The sequence below is a fragment of the Oryctolagus cuniculus genome, chromosome 5, assembly GCF_051225735.1.
Source record: "Oryctolagus cuniculus isolate XC-2025 breed Fujian yellow rabbit chromosome 5, ASM5122573v1, whole genome shotgun sequence".
Taxonomy (NCBI): domain Eukaryota; kingdom Metazoa; phylum Chordata; class Mammalia; order Lagomorpha; family Leporidae; genus Oryctolagus; species Oryctolagus cuniculus.
The window spans coordinates 101,535,735-101,553,219 of NC_142871.1; the positions used below are offsets into that span (position 1 = coordinate 101,535,735).

Consider the following 17,485-nt stretch of genomic DNA (forward strand, 5'->3'; position numbering starts at 1 on the left):
AGTTTCAAGTCACACACTGTGCAGAAATCAATTTCTTTGGGGGAAAATATATCACATACTGGAGCAGGTTAAACTCTTTTTTTTAACAGAAACAATTTTTACTTTTTAATGAACTTGTAAACAAAAAGGCACCCATCTCAAAGTAAAAACAAAATCTCGGGTCATATAGATGTTTACAGTGATTATGTAAGCAACATATACATGTTCATATGTAAGATATTAACTAAATTCCTGTGACAAGCATGCTTTTTAGAAAATATAAAGAACGTTATATAATTAATACAGAGTCCTAAAGATAACCTACTAGTCACTAAGTCTTTCTTGTGTCTTTACTTTAAATTCTATTATTTCTAGCACAGGTTATCAGGCAGTCACTCATATGCTCAGTTACCAGAATCTTTGTTTGCTACAACAGCAGGCTTGCAAACAAGAAGCCAGCCATTTTAAGAATGTTTTAAGTGAACAACCTGCCAATCCCAGGGATGGAAAAATCCTAAGTGTGCAATTTCAAGTACTTAAAAACTGTCACAACTGTGGTTGAACACTGTTCCTGCATTTCTTTCTAAAATGAGATCTCAAAGCATTATAGTTCAAAATAAAAGGTTTTAACAAAAGACATAGGCACAATTTCTCTGCCAATTTGTATCAACCATTTAGCCAACTTTTCCATTTGAAAAACAAATGCGATAGAAAATCAGACACCATGATTTACTATTTCAGTTAACATAATTACAGCAGCTAGCATTTGGTATCTGCCAATGCTACCCAAAGTCAGTTTATACTGAAAGTAAGTTCTTTAAACCAAGTAAATGGCTGTCCACAACCACTGTATTATGTACATATGAACAAAAACAATTAGATTTGGGGAAAAACAAACGCTGCCCCTATATTATGTTCTGTGTCTTTTGTGCCTCAATTCATGCTTAAAAACCATTCCTGTTGCTTGTGGTTTTGTCAGCTGGCTTCCCCATGGGGATTTAGGCCTGTTGAACTTCCCCACTGGAAGAGGCTGCTTGCTACACTGCTTCCTGCTTTACTGTCAAAGGTGAAGTCGTCTTGCTGGTTCTGAGTCCTGAGATGCAGAATAGCTGTCTCGGATACATGTAATCTAAGGATTCCTTACAGTGCAGCCCACAGCCACAGTTTAAGTACACAGCAAATTCTGCAGTAACATGAAACTTCAACTGGAGTGTGCAGCTTTTCACTAATCTTTTCCTATTTCTGTTCTCTGTTGCAGACTCTAATCCTTGCAATGGCAGGCTGGCTCTATTAAAGTACATCAAAACACATCCTAATGATTCCATGTCATCTCCAAGGCTCTGCTCGCCGCCAAGCTGTGCACTGATGCTACTAGCACTTTGCCCAATGCCAGGGAGATTTTTATGTTTTCTGCATGGCATGTGTCACCTAGTCCTATTGTCTTTGTACTTCTTGGTCAAACCAAAATCAATAACGAGTAACTTATTATCGTGATGTAGGAAGTTATCTACTTCAACGCCTCTGTGTACAAAATTCTGCATATGCAGATATTCAATTCTACTTATCTTCCAGTAGCTATCCTATAAGAAAGTTTCCACTGTGAAATCTTCTTGAACAGAAGCTGAAAAGATCCTGGAGGCTGAATCCCGGAAGATCCAGGACTAGCACATTTTAGTCTTTTTATCTGGATCATACCACGGTATATGCGGGATGCCAGCCACACCCTGAAGCATCTGCTCACATACAGCAAATGAGAACGCCTGGCCGGCTGAAATTCCTGCTTCAGGGCCACTCCTTCGCCAACAGTGATTTAATCACCAGATAAATGTCCCCGAAAGGGCCAGACGCAAACTCCCGCCCCGTTCACACCAGCCTTTGTCTACACCAACAACTTCCCCCTCGAGAGCTTAAGATGGCCCCGCTGAGCAAACGGCGGAGGCCTCCGAGGTTCATCTTCCACCCACGGCGCGAACGGAGGTGGGAGGCCTTTCGTAGCGTGATACAGCCCACAATTGGCCAAAGATCAGAGAATCCGCCGCTCCATCAGCTCTGTTTGGGCCAGGCTTCAGTTTGTGAGGGGGTCTACCCCTTCCCAGGCCGGGCCGCTTTTTCTGGACGGCTGCCCCTGCCTCGGTTCCCCGGAGACATCGCCTGCTGCAAAGGAGCGGGGGGAGTTAGAGCGCGGATACCGCGCCCACAGTGCTGCCGCCCGGGGGGAGCGGGGTGGGAGGAAAGGGCGTTTGAAAAGACAGTCCCTGGAAACAAGGAATGTGGCATTCCTTAGAACTGTCTAAACATTTCTTAGTCATCTTAACAACTTTGCGTCAGAGTGGATTTGACTTCACCTCTCTTACGATTGATGCCTTTGTTGCTATTTTTAATCTTGTACGACTAATTGGCGTTAAGACTGAACTCCCGGGCCAAAGTGCCTGGGTCTAACACCTGGCTTCGACAGTGCCAACTGCGTGGCTTTTGGAAAGTGGTATGTCTCCTCCATGCCTCGGTTCTCTTATGTGTATAGCAGGGCGTCACCGTAACACATCCTCAGATTTCTCTGAGGATTGAGTTCGTAGCACACGTAGAGTTCCCAGAAGACAGCCTGCATGTGGAAGCCGCAGTAAGCCCTTCCTGTGCACAACCGGTTGCAAGGCCTGCCCAGAGCTGAGAGCTGGCAGATCAGAATAGAAGGAACTCAATGCTGAAGGGATACACCGTTCTCAGCAAGGCATCTATATAGTCTCTCCTGCCTCACAATGAGGAAAGCGACTCCTAATTTAATAAAAAGATGCAGTGTGTGGTCATAATATCCGACTGAAAGTGAAACCGTTTAATTTTCCTAGCAATACTGCTTTCTTCATTCTGGTGAGGTCCTCTTTGGAAATGGGGAGTGGAAGTACAAGAACAGTGATGGGGGCAGGCATTTGGCTTAATTCAGGCACATCTGGTTAAAGAGGTCTACATCCCATATTGGAGTGTCTGGGTTCTAATCCTGGCTCTGCTTCCCATTCCAGGTTCCTACTAATGCACACCCTGGGAGGCAGCAAGTGATGGCTCAAACACTTGGGTCCCTGCCACCCACATGGGAGACCTGGGTGGAGTTCTAGGCTCCTGGCTTTGACCTGGCCCAGCCTCAGCGTTGTAGTCATTTGGGGAGTAAAGCAGTACATGTGCCATATCTCTGTCTCTCTCTTTCTGACTGTCTCCTTCTCTGTGTCTTTCAAATAAATAATGAATGAATGAAATTTTAGTAAAATAAAAGCATAGTAATGATTCAAAACAATGACTGCTCCAATATGTTGTCTCAGCACATCATGACTGAATGAGAGAACGTCAAACAAGACTGAGGACAACTTCATGTTTGGGTCCCGGAGGAACTGAAAGGATCTAGTTGATGCTAGAGGAGGAGACATTCAGCCTCTCAGTTTCCAAATGTGAGTTCCTGCATTATGGTGGCTGTTTTCAGTACTGTCAGTACTCTAGAGTTGGTACTACAGGTTCTGCTGTTCGCATTGAGAATTGATTTAGCTTTCTGACTATGAAAAAAAATGGAATACCATTTTTTAGGGCCTTCCAAAATATACCAAATCTAGACTCATACTTCCCATGAATGTAAATTACTCTCAAATGCCATTTCTACAATTTTTTAAAAAATTATTTATTTAATTAATTAAGAGCACAAACATCCACCTGCTGGTTCATTCCCCAAATGCTCACAATGACTGGGGCTGCGCCTCAGCCAAAGCCAGAAACTGAGAATGCAATCCGAGTTTCCTAGACTTGGTGACAGGAACCCAGTTAACTTGAGCAGCTCTTTGCTGTTTTCAGGATCTGCATTGGCAGGAAGTCGGAGCCAGATCTGGAAATGGAACCCAGATATTCCAATATGGTATGCAGATGTCTTAACTGCAAGGCCAAATGCTCACACCTATAATTTTTGTTGTGGTAATACAGTGAATAATGATGCATTCACATGACTAGATAAAGCTACCAACAAAAGTCACGGGGCCGGCGCTGTGGCGCAGCAGGTTAAAGCCCTGGCCTGAAGCACCGGCATCCCATATGTGCTCTGGTTCTAGTCCTGGCTGCTCCTCTTCTGATCCAGCTCTCTGCTATGGCCTGGGATAGCAGTGGAAGATGGCCCAACTCCTTGGGTCTGTGCACTCACATAGGAGACCTAGGGGAGGCTCCTGGCTCCTGGCTTCGGATCGGCACAGCTCCGGCCGTTGTGGCCATCTGGGGAGTGAACCAGCGGATAGAAGACCTCTCTTTCTGTCTCTACCTCTCTCTGTAACTCTGACTTTCAAATAAATAAAATAGATCTTTAAAAAAAAAAGTCACACAGAAATGAAAGTCTAACATTTGTAAGTATATGTAGCAGTTATAGCATCAAGATACTCTTCAAAGAATTATGTTTCTTTTTTTTTTTAATTAATTTATTTATTTGAAAGAGTTACGGGGTTTGGGGGAAGATCTTCCATCTGTTGGTTCATTCTCCAAATGGCTGCAAAAGCCGGGGCTGGGCCAGGCTGAAGGCAGGAGCCAGAAGCTTCTTCCAGGTCTCCCATTTAGGTGCAGGGGCCCAACCGCTTTGGCCATCTTCTGCTGCTTTCTCAGGTGCATTAACAAGGAGATTTATCAAAAGTGGAGCAGCTGGGACTCAAACCAGAGCCCGTATGGGATGCCAGCATCACAGGCGGCGGCTTAACCTGCTGCACCACAATGTGGCCCCAAGAATTATGTTTCTCTATGAACTCTAGCACCCTATGTAATGCCGGGGGTAGCAAACAGAAAGTCATTTAAGTGATTCTGTATCCTGTTATATATAGAAGTCAGTAATTGTTGGCTTAGTATGAAAAACAACTGAGTGGTTTTTTAATTGTTGTGTAGGAAGATATATTTACATTTACTCTGCTTAGATTTTCTGATCAATTAACAGGTCATAACCAAGCAGAACTTACATTGTTCCAAGTGCTGCAGTGAGCCATTTCCCTAATTAATAAAATCCAACAGTCCTAAGTTCACGAAGGCAGCTGTTACAGTTATTATTCTTCTATTTACAAATGACTATAATGATCATATAATGTTGTTATCACTTTTGGGATATGATCCAAGAATTCATTTCCTTAGAAATCATGTGAGCTTTTCCATTTCAAATGTAGAATATATAAAATATTTAGTGTGTTTGAATTGAGGGATGGAAGTACATTTCCACAGTTATTTAGAGATGATAAATATACAATAAGCCAGGCACAGAAACTCAAGCCTCTCAAATCCATTTATCCCAATATAGTATCATATGAAAGATCAAGATCCAAAGCTGGGGAAAACTGACTAGCTATTATACTTTCTAATAAGTGGTAGTCCATTTTTTCTAGCAATTTGATAAATCCGTACCTCATGAGTGAATTTAGTTTTCATTATAATTCTTGAATCAAAGTGTGATTTATCTCTTATCTTTACTTCCTTTTCACCCAGTAATCACTTTTGTTTTCCTCTAGTGGACTACATCTGAGTCAAATGAAATTCTAAGCATCTTGAGAATTCCTATCAGAATCAATTTAACCAGGAAGCTGGAAATAAAAATAGAACATTCTGCGTACTATCACAACTTCACCTGCATACTGACATTCCTATAACATGAAACGTTTCCTCTTTATAACAGAGTTGCAGGCATTTAGCCTAGTGGTTAGACTCCTGCATCCTACCTCAGAGTACCTGGGTTCAATTCTCAGCTCCAGCACCAGATTCCAGCTTCCTGCCAGTGCAGATTCTGGGAAGCAGCAAGTGATAGCTGAAACATCTGTATTCCTGCCACTCACTTGGGAGGCCTGGATTGAGTTTCTAACTTCTGGCTCGGTCCCAGCCATTAAGGGCATTTGAAGAATGAACCAACAGATGGGTGTGTTCTCCCTCTTTTCCTTTCTCCTATTCTCCCTTTCTCCTTCTCTTTCTTTCTCTTAAATTATTTAATTTTGAAAAAATTGTGGCAAGGTGTCATCTGTGACAACCGGATCCCTTGTGGGTGCCAGTTCATGTACCAGCTGCTGCTCTTCGATCCAGCTCCTTTCTAATGTCATGGGAAAAGCAGCAGACAATGGTCCAGGTATTTGGGCCCCTGCAACCTACATAGGAGACCCAGATGAAGCTCCTCCTTCCTGACTTTAGCCTGGCCCAGTGTAGGCAGTTGTGGCCAACTAGAGTGAACCAGTGGATGAAAGATGTCTTGTTCTCTTTCTCTTTCTCTTTCTCTTTCTCTTTCTCTTTCTCTTTCTCTTTCTCTTTCTCTCTCTCTCTCTCTGTCTGTCTCTCTCTCTGTGTAAGTAAAAAAGATGTATTTTTTTATTTGAAAGGCATAATGACAGAAAGAGAGAACGTCCATCTAGTAGTTCACTCCCTAAATGGCCACAGGACTGGGGCTAGGACAGGCTGAAACCAGAAGCCAAGAACTTCACAGTGGTTTTCCACGTGGGTGTTAGGGGCCCTAGGACTTGGGCCATCTTGTGCTGTTTTCCAGACACATTAGCAGGGAGCCTGATTGGAAGTGGAGCAGCCAGCTTTCACACAGGTATTCTGATATGGGATGCCAGCATCACAACCCACTTATGGTTGACTCATAATGCCAACCCCTAATTAATTTTAGTATGCTAAGACCAAGAAACTATGCAAATAATGGATTAATCAACATGAAAGCCTTCTTTCTAAGCTTTAAATAATTATGTTTTATATGCCTTTAACTGTATTGTGATGTGCTTTTATACCTATAGTTGAAAATTGTATTAATTTAGTATTAATTATAGTAATAAAAATTGTATTATACCTATAGCTTTAACATAGTAAATATTCTAATCTCATAAGAAAGGAAAGGGGCTACAAAGGTTGTTTGCCTTGGGGAAGATAAGGAGTGATGGAGAAAGAATCACAGAATTCCTATTAGAATTAACAAGATATAAATTTCTTTCAGAGTGAGACCATCTCTCTTCCCTTCAGCCCCTCAACCACCAACAGAGTGTTCTCTCATATTCATCCATCTGTTCAGACAGCTGTTCAAGGCAGACTATTTTGGATTTATTGATTTCTTCATAAATTAATCACTTTTCAAAAGAATATATCAGATTAAATTATCCTATCCATATAGGCTTCTGTGATAGAAAAAAATGTTGCGTATGTGTATGCTGAGAGAGAGAGAGAGAGGGAAAGAGAGAGATAGAAGCATCTTCCCTCTCGCTAGGGGTTTCCTTCTCCTAGTATATGAATTATTTATGCATATGTACCAGCCAAGACACTTAAATAATGAAAATGTCTAAACAGTGGTATTCACAAAGGTGTTTATGGTAGTTGCTTTTACTAGAATAGTTTTGCATATATAGTATCTGTTTTAGAAGTGTCTAGCTTGGGGCAGAGAATGTTTATGTAGCTTTAACCCAACAAGGCAAATTCTTAGCATAGTGGTCTAGGTGTTATAGCTTTTCTAAAAGCAACTCATTTAAGCATTTAAAAACCAAGGTACATATAAAATTTGTTTATTTATAATTTATATTTAATAGGTACTTGATTTTTTTAAATAAGAGTTACAGAAAGAGGAGGAGAGACAAAGACAAAGACACAGAGAGATCGTCATCCACTGGCTCACTCCCCAGATGGCCACGATGGCCAGAGCTGGCCCAAGCCAGAACCAGAAGCTTCATCTGGGTCTCCCACATGAGTACCAGGGCCCCAAACACTTGGGCCATATTCTGCTGCTTTTCCCAAGCCATTAGTAGAGACCTAGATCAGAGCTGGAGCAGCTGGAATATGAACTGGCACCCATACGGGATGCCTTGTCACAGGTGGTGGCTTAACCCTCCATGCTACAGCACTGGCCATGGGACTTGATTTTTAAGGCTAATCATTAAGCCGTTACTTTTGGTGCAGTCTAAGCAATTTCTTTATGATACTCAAAAATATTTTATTATTCAAATGTATTATTAGTCCTATTGTTAAGGTTAGGGAAATAAAGGCTGTAAAACAAGTAAGCTAGTACCAGCTTTAAAGGAACCAGAAGCACTAGCAAAGTAGGCACCAGTGTTCAAACCAGTTCATATAATGTTACACAGTTTGTATGAGGAGGAGAGATATAAAAAAAGAGAAGATTGTTGTTATAACCATAGTATTTCTATGGGAAGTACCATAATTTTAAAAGCTATTACCTAAGAAGAGTCATTTGGTTTTCTGGGACATTTGAGGTACAAAGAATGAGGGTAAAAGAATATACCCCAAAAGAAACAAGTGCTGGTTTGTTTCATTTTGTTTCAAGGCACAACCCAAGATGTGCAAAAAATGAAAATTATTGACATTGCAGTAATAGTTTTCTAGATGGTTTGAATATCATTTCTTACCTTGATCTTTAAAAACGTGCAGATGCATGCTTCCTACTGAGTTGATTCAATCATTGTTATAGTTACTCTAAGTGCTAATCTATCACCTGTTATATGTTCCTATTTATAATGAGTAAATTAGTCCAGAAGACTCAATTGAGCTGTAGTAGTGCAAGTTTTCTTGCAATATCAGGAATGATGTGACTTGCACATGAAGGAAAGCTATGCATAGAAGTTTCAAAACAGGATCTCAAAATTATTTGGAAAATTATTCTAGTTATCTATTATTATTGTATTATTAATTGATTATTTGGAAATAATAAGTGCTTTTGGGAGGAAATTCAGTACCCTTTTTAATGCTGAACACAGACACACAAATCATTAGGGATAGCCCCTTCTTCTGTATACTCCCTCCCCAAGTGTCTGTAAGCAGATAAGAGACGATAGATGGATGGATGGATGGATGGATGGATGGATAGATAGATAGAGAAAGTAAGTAAGTTAGTTAATTAGTTTACACATACTTTCCCAGGCCATTAGCAGGGAGCTGCTTTCCCAGGCCATCAGCAGGGAGCTGTATTGGAAGTGGAGCAGCTGGGACACAAACTGGAGCCCATATGGGATGCTGGTGCTGCAGACAGCAGCTTTACCTGCTATGCCACAGTGCCCATCCCTAAATCTAGATCTTAACCTAGTGCTAGTCCCTAAATCTAGATCTTAACCTTAAATGTGTGTATGGCCTGATTACTAACAGAAGATCTAAGAGATCTAAATTCCCTCATAACTGATTTCTTATTGTATGCCTCTATGGGCTATTTTGTCCTGTCTTTGGTATAGCACAGGGTTTAGGAAACATGTGCTTGTGAGTCTTGTAAGGTACCATGTGGGTTCTGGAAGTTACAGTTAAGCTCTGCTTTTTTAGATGAGCAAGGGGGCCAAGAAAGAACTCCCTATACTTGTCTGAGACTGTGATAATTTCCAAGAACCTACACTCATTAGCGCACATATTGGAAAGCGGAGCTTTCTACTTTCCAGATGGCACAGGGAGAGATTAGGGGATAATTCCAGAGAATAATGAAAGTTACACTCAAACGGGACCTTTTCAAAGGAGGAGGGGCAAAGTAGTATTTTTCCTCAATTATAGCTACGTAGGCCAATATCTGTTTTTTATACACCAAGAGTATACAAATGTTCCTTCTGGGAGAAATGTTATTAAGTGTATTGGCAAGAAAGGATGACAAAACCGAGATGTAAATTAGCTATTTTAATAATACAGAGGGCCAGTTGCTTATTCTGTGGAGGGTGACTATAGCTAGCAATTAAACTCCTAAAGTGTCAATAAAACCAATGTTGATTACACCCAACCTGAGAGCCTATAATGAAACAGAAGCAACTTCTTTTCCTGGTATGTAGTTTTCAGCCTGTGGCCTTGGAATTAACATATGCCAATCTCTTATTTTCATAAGGTAAGAGTTGTTTTCATAATTGCTGAGAAAAATTTAAAATCTGGCTTCAAGAAAATTGTCCTCAAAGATAGTGAGTTTTCTCTGAAACAGTTGTGCTTTTTGTTTTCTATTGCCCAAGTCTTAATGTTCTCAAATGATGCCACTACTTTTATATTACCCAATGTTTCAAGTCATAATTTCTACACTTAGTGCTTGAATCAGACACATGGGAAACTCCATTTAGCTCACAGGAATATAAGCATTTTGCAGATATTTCGCTGCTCAAAACCGTCTTAAGATATATTACTACATTTCATACTACTCCCTCCAAAAATGTCTGTTTGAAATGCATGTTGTGACAGTCCAGATTAGCCCAGAATATCAAGTAGATAATTTTGAAGAAGTATCCAATATGAAACCAGAGATTGAAAATAAAGAACATGTATTATAGTTCCAGGAGATCCTGAAAAAAAACCTGGAATATTTTTCTCTTGACTAACTACCCAGGATGGAAGAGAATGTCAGCTGAATTTCCCAAAGTTAATGTCCAAAATGTGGACACTTGAAGGGAAAGCTTTAAGTGTCCTCTGAGCGGTACTGAATATAGAAAGCACCCCCAAATAGGCTCAAGAGCGTGGGAACCTCAGCCACCTGCAAGTTTACAGTCAGGCAGCAAGGACATGGCTTTGTTTAATCTGAGTGCATTAACATCAGCAGTGTCTCTGAGCACCCACGTTAGAGTGTGGATATTATTTCCAAGAAGACTCAGCAATACAAAACTGTGGTAGTACACAAAGGACCTTAGTACTAATCATGCAGAGTGCTATAAGGAAGAGTGTTCAGAAACTTCTGCATATATTATCTCTTCCATTTTCAAAACTCTTTGAGATGGATGGGAAGAGAACTATCACCTTTTGCTTTACAGATTCTGAAATGTGTGAGATTAAGAAACCAACTCTAAGTGACAGGGTTAGCGATATATATAGTAGGAGATCTACCCAAGTCTCTTGTTGTATTAGTTGAATCATATCTATGAAATTAATAAAATCTGTTCTCTATATATTAATAAACAAAAAAGTAACCATCAAAAAAAGAAGAAAATGTTTTTGAGTTCCCTTCCTTGCTTCAGAATTTCTCAAAGCAGTTATTCTCATTTTCCTAAGCAAATGAAAAGCTCTAAAAGAATTCATGTGTCAAATGGGGAAAATATCTGAGACTTGAGCATCTGTGATTCTGACTCCCTTTTGCATTCAAGCCATTTGTCTAAGAAGCAACTTGGGCTCTCTTTCCAGTGACCTGATTCCAAACAACATGAGAATTTCAGTTCTGTTGCACCATTATCATGTTTTATAATTTTCCATTTTGATGGCTTTTCCCCATGATTAGATATAAACCACAGTGGTAAATAAATAATATATTTTTCTGTGTCTTCTTTAAAGGTAGACCCACTCAATGCATTTTCTGGCAGCTCATTACCCAGGGGAGACTGGAGGGCTGGCAGTTTGCATGACCTCATTTGCAGGATGCACTGCAGTCTGTCTAGCCCATTAGCTATCTAAGCCATCTCATTGAAAGACAAACTCGGGGCATAGGGTGTGAACAAGTGGACTGTATTAGGCAGCTGCATTCTTTCGGTACTTATGCAGGTCAGAAGACCAATAGGTCAGTGCTATGTGGGTCTGAGCAGATGGCATCTTCAGCAGAACCTATGGCAGAAATTTGTAAAATGCCTGGTAATTGGTTCCAGCAGGATTTTCTGGGGTGGGCATCTAAGGGCTGAAATAGCCCAGGCTCTCACTTGTCTGTGCTTATTTCAGTAACAGCCAGCACTGTTAGAATCAAAGTTTTCTCTGTTTCTAAAGGTGATCTTTTAGTAACTGATTTTTATCACTTGCCGTTAGTTTTCAAAGACTTACTCCTTTTGCTCTCACCTTCATATTCCTTCTTTGCTCTGAGGACAAAAGCAGCTGGAAATAGGAGTCATTTCCACTTTCCTACATCCCTCCTTTTCAAACATAAAATACACAAAAAAGTAAGACCAAGTGATTTCTTGTCGCAGAAGTTTCATGGTGATAATTCCCTCAGTCATAGTTTTAACAATGCTAACAGATCTGTTATCATACATACACACATGCATGCTTGCATGCACTCTTACACAGATACCTGCTCCCTCTCAGTACCAGCCTCTGAAATCATTACTGGTGGGCAGTTGATCACGCTTGAAGGATAGGAAAAGCAGACACTTCTACGTGGAGAACTTTTGATTGCTCTTAGACATCTCTGAAGAAAAACTTGTCAAAAAAAACTTGTTGAGAGTTAAACTGGAATTACCTCCCAACACACACACACGCACACACACACACGCCACACACACTTTCTAAAAGTGCTATTGTATAGTTGCTTATTCTCTTGCTTAATCATAAGAAGTACTGATGTGAATTTTCCTTCTTTAGAATTACATATGTCAGAGCTAAAGGATAACAGATCAACCGTCATGATTTTTTTTTGACAAAAAACGGCAGCCCATAGGGGAATTGACCTCGTCAGGGCTGTTTGATGGTGGAAGCCAGGCTTTGGATCTCAGTCCAGTTGTTCTTCCACCAGGCCAGCCTGTTTCTCAGAGAACAGAAACCAAAGCATGTCATGTCTGCCACAAATAAGTATTGGCCACTACTATGTGTCTGTCCCTAGATAAGGTTATAGGGAAGATACAGAAATAATAAGATAAAGAACTAGTCCTTAGGGGTTACTCAATTCTTAATGTCTTTTTCGTATTTAAAGAGAGACTCTAAGTAATAAATTTTGTATAAGATGAAAGAAGTTTTTTTAAAGACAGTACTTATTTGAACTCAAGAAAGTCAACAACAGCAAAACAAAAAACCCAGTTAAGAAATGGGCAAAGGACTTAAACAGGCACTTTACAAAAGAGGAAATCCATATGACCAACAGACACACATGAAAAAATGCTCAGGATCACTAGCCATCAGAGAAATGCAAATCAAAACCACAATGAGGTTTCACCTCACCCCAGTTAGAATGGCCCACATCCAGAAATCAAGAAACAACAAATGCTTGGGAGGATGTGGGGGAAAAGGTACCCTAATCCACTGTTGGTAGGAATGTAAACTGGTACAGCCACTCTGGAAGACAGTATGGGTATACCTCAGAAATCTGAATATAGACCTACCATATGACCCAGCCATCCCACTCCAGGGAAGTTACCCAAGGGAAGTGAAATCAACATATGAAAGAGTTATCTGTACTGGATAAAGAAATTATTGGATATACACACCATGGAATACTACACAGCAGTTAAAAAAGAAAAAAATGAAATTGTGTCATTTGCAACAAAATGGATGCAACTGGAAAACATTATACTTAGTGAAATAAGCCAGTCCCAAAAGGACACATACCATATATTCTCCCTGATCTGTGGTGACAGAGCACCTAAAATGTAATCTATAGAAGTGAAATTGACACTTTGAGATGCGATGACTTTGAATAGATCTTGTCTTGACTGTTGAAGGTTTTTTTTTTCCTCATATTATTTGTTAAACTCTTTACTTAGTATAGAGTTAATTGTGTGTGTATAAATTTATTTGAAGATAGATCTTAGTAAAATATAAGAATGAATATAGGAGAGGGAGGAGGAAGAAGAGTGGGAATGGAAGTGGGAAGAATCACTGTGTTCCTAAAGTTGTATTTATGAAATTCATGAAGTTTGTATACCTTAAATAAAAGATTTCTGGGTTAAAAAAATAAAAAAGACTTACTTATTTAGTTAAAAGAGTTATAGAGATAGAGGCACAGAGAGAAATCTTCCATATGCTCCTTCACGCCCAAGATGGCCGCAACATCCAGCACTGGGCTGGGCTGAAGTCAGGAGCTTCATCTGGATCTTCTATGTGGGTGATGGGAGGACAGACACCTGGACCATCTTCCACTGCTTTTCCCAGGCCATTAGCAGGGAGCTGGGTCAGAAGTGGAGCAGCCAGGACTCAAATCGGCACGCTATATAGGATGCTGGCACTGCAGACAGCAGCTTAACCTGCTATGCCATAGCATTGGCCCCATAAGATGAAAATTTTAAAGTTATATTTTTCTTTTTTTTGTTTGTTGATGTTGCAAGAAATAGCATTTAATATCCCTGTGGCTACAACACATAATATAGATATGCTTGAAACAAAATGAATGTCTCAAAGGCTAGGAAAAGGTGATTAATGTCTTAAGAGTATTTTCACACACACACACACACACACACACACACATACAATGTACTGTTTGGGCCTCTAACACCAAGCTCATTAAATCTCATTCAGATGTCTTCCCGTTTATAGCCACATTATATCTAGAAATATATAGACAGAAAGTATGAATGAATTTAGCCTCCCATATTGTTCCCTGTCTAGTGTTTCATAAGGTAAGTTGTAGTGAACCCATTAAATTTAGGGCAAAAACATCTGTAGTTGAGAAATCTTTGTTTCTTCTCTTTCCTGTTGCATTTCTGAGGTTTCATATAAATAGACAGGCACACTTTGACCATTAGTTAGGACGCCCAAAGCCTTGCAAAATAGAGCTGTTCATTCTTCATAGCCCTGAAGGACAGCCAGTGAAGTCAGGTTTGAAAGACGTATTGTGTGACTCACTTCCTTTTTCTTCTGTGCATTCCACTTTTTGATCATACACAGTTCCAGCTTCACGTTTGAGTGGCCTCGGGTTCAGTAAGATAGGCAGAGCATTAAATTCAAAACAGGAACAGAGTCTGAAGAGGCCTTGGGTGACTGACATACAACCTGCGGATGCAATCTATTTAAAAAAAAAAAAAAAGAAGAAGCCACTTGCTCTATCCCCAGGCTCTTTGAAGGCTTCCCCATGAATAAAATCTGACTGCTGAGTATCTGCAATAGCTGTGGGACCCACAGCAAAAGCTTACATTTATGTGTATTTTCTCCTTTATATGCTTTGCTTTTCCCCCCTCCTTTTTGCTGCCATGGTCCTTTAACATCCCCATAGCCTTTCTTTTTTTTTTTTTTTTTAATTTTTTGGACAGTGAGAGAGAGAGAAAGGCAGAGAGAAAGGTCTTCCTTCCGTTGGTTAACCCCCCAAATGACCGCCACAGCCAGCACGCTGCGCCGCCAATACGAAGCCAGGAGTCAGGTACTTCCTCCTGGTCTCCCATGCGGGTGCAGGGCCCAAGGACCTCGGTCATCCTCCACTGCCTTCCCGGACCACAGCAGAGAGCCGGCCTGGAAAAGGAACAACCGGGACAGAATCTGGCACCCCAACTGGGACTAGAACCCGGGGTGCCAGTGCTGCAGGCGGAAGATTAGCCTAGTGAGCCGCTGCACCGGCCATCCCCGTAGCCTTTCCTTTGTAAACTAGAATAATAATAGTTGTGGCCATTTATTAAATATTAATGTAATCTAGGTGATGTGCTAAGAACTCTGCATTTCACTAAAGCTGCACGTCAAATACACAAATTAAATATTTGTATCCCAATTTTGAAGAGTCTTAAGTAACTTAACCAAAAGAGCACTTTGCTATTTGTAGTGCTTAACTGCTTTTAAGGAGCTCATGTGATGAGGTCTAGCCCACCTGGAGAATCTCCTATCTTGAGATCAACTGATTGGAGACCTTAATTGCATCTGAAAAATCGCTTTTGCCAGGTACTGTAACTGCAAAGTCACACTAGGGGACAGAGATCATAGGGACCATCTGAAAATCCACCTGTCATAGCAATGCAAAGCCAAATGAACTTTAGTTTATCTCTCTCTCTCTCTTTTTTTTTTTTTTTTTTTTTTTTTTTTTTTTTGACAGGCAGAGTGGACAGTGAGAGAGAGAGACAGAGAGAAAGGTCTTCCTTTGCCGCTGGTTCACCCTCCAATGGCCACTGCGGCCGGCACCCTGCAGCCGGTGCACCACGCTGATCCGAAGCCAGGAGCCAGGTACTTCTCCTGGTCTCCCATAGGGTGCAGGGCCCAAGCACTTGGGCCATCCTCCACTGCATTCCCTGGCCACAGCAGAGAGCTGGCCTGGAAGAGGGGCAACCGGGACAGAATCCAGCGCCCCAAGCGGGACTAGAACCCGGTGTGCCGGCGCCGCAAGGTGGAGGATTAGCCTAGTGAGCCGCGGCGCCAGCTAGTTTATCTCTTAATCCATTGTTCTTTTCCATTGTTTGAAGAGACAATAAATGTTGAAGAGTAAAATTTAACCATAATGGAACTTTCTCCCATTGATTGCAAAGAAAATTTGACAGAGCTCTGTAGATTTGACAGAGCTCTGATTTGAGCTGTGCAGTGGGGAGGACCCCTTCTCTTTAGACGTTGTGTACATTGTATACTAGAATTTGAATCTCTTGTTACCTGTGTTTAGGTAGGTCATCTGATCTTCCTCTATAACAATCAGCCTCACATGAACCTGGAAGTTGCTCCTGTGAAAACCAACAAGGAAATGTCTTTGCTGAGACACTGTCCCCATCCCCCCAGGCTTTGTCTTTGTTTTATGTCAACCCCAAAGCATACCCTCTGAGAAAGTCCTTACATTCCCAATTTTCTGATGGAGTATTTTATAGACAACTTTGTTTCTTAAGGTGCATGATTTTTAAAAATGTAATAATTTTTGTATCCATATTTAGTTATGTTTTTAATTCCAAGATAATTTTTTAAAGGATGGCATTTATAGGGCCATCTTAGTCTATTTGGGAATGATACAACAAAATGCCATGGCCTAGGTGATTTATAAACAACAGAAATTTATTTCTCATAGCCCTGGAGCTGAGAAGTCCTGGATCAAGTCAGTGGCAGATTCAGTATCTGGTGAAGGCTTGCTTTGTCATAGATGGTACCTCCTTTTTTTTTTTTTTAAGATTGATTGATTGATTGATTTGAAAGGCAGAGTAAAAGAAGAGGAGGAAGAGAAAGAGAAAGAATGAGAGAGAGAGAGTGGAAGAGAGGGAGGAAGGAAGGAAGGGAGGGAGGGAGGGAAGAAGGGAGGGAGGAAGGGAGGAATCAATCTTCCATCCGCTGGTTCATTCCCCAAAAGGCTGTAGCAGCCAGGGCTGTGTCAGGCCAAAGACCAGAGCCAGGAATTACATCTGGTCTCCCACATGGGTAGCAGGGACCCAAGTACTTGAGTCTTCGGTTGCCTTCCCAAACACATTAGCAGAAAGCTGCACTGGAAGTGGAGGAGCAGGGACTCAAACTGGCACTCCCATCTGGGATCCAGGCTTTCCCAAGCTGTGTCTTAACCCACTGTGCCACAGTGCCCACCCCAGATGCTCCCTTTTGCTTTGTCCTCATGTGGTGAGGGAATGGACCATCTCTTTGGGTCTCTTCCTCATGAGGGCTGCACCTTTGCGACATAATTACCTCCCCAAAATCCCTACCTCTTATGCCATAACCATGACAGTTAAGATTTCAACATGAATTTTGGGAAGAAATAAACATACGGAGCATAAGAACTATCCTATCAATGTACTTCATAGCGTCAAAGAATGGGACCATTGCCCTGTAATATAGTTAGTATAATGTTCATAAATAAAACTCTGTAAATCATAAAAAAGCTGCCAAACATATTTAAAATCTCAAGTCCTGAATAGATCTACTATGCATGATATGTGTTTAGTTTGAAAACGTGTCAGTGGAACAATTTAAATGGAAGGCACATGGATTGGAAGTCAGGAAATCTGATTGTTCCGGTTCTTTTTTT

General features: G+C 40.9%; 1 pseudogene; it reads right to left on the bottom strand.

Annotated features, from left to right (window-relative positions):
- Positions 1 to 923: 923 nt before the first annotated feature.
- LOC100343816 (casein kinase I pseudogene) overlaps positions 924 to 17,485 on the bottom strand; it is a 74,322-nt pseudogene continuing 57,760 nt past the window's right edge.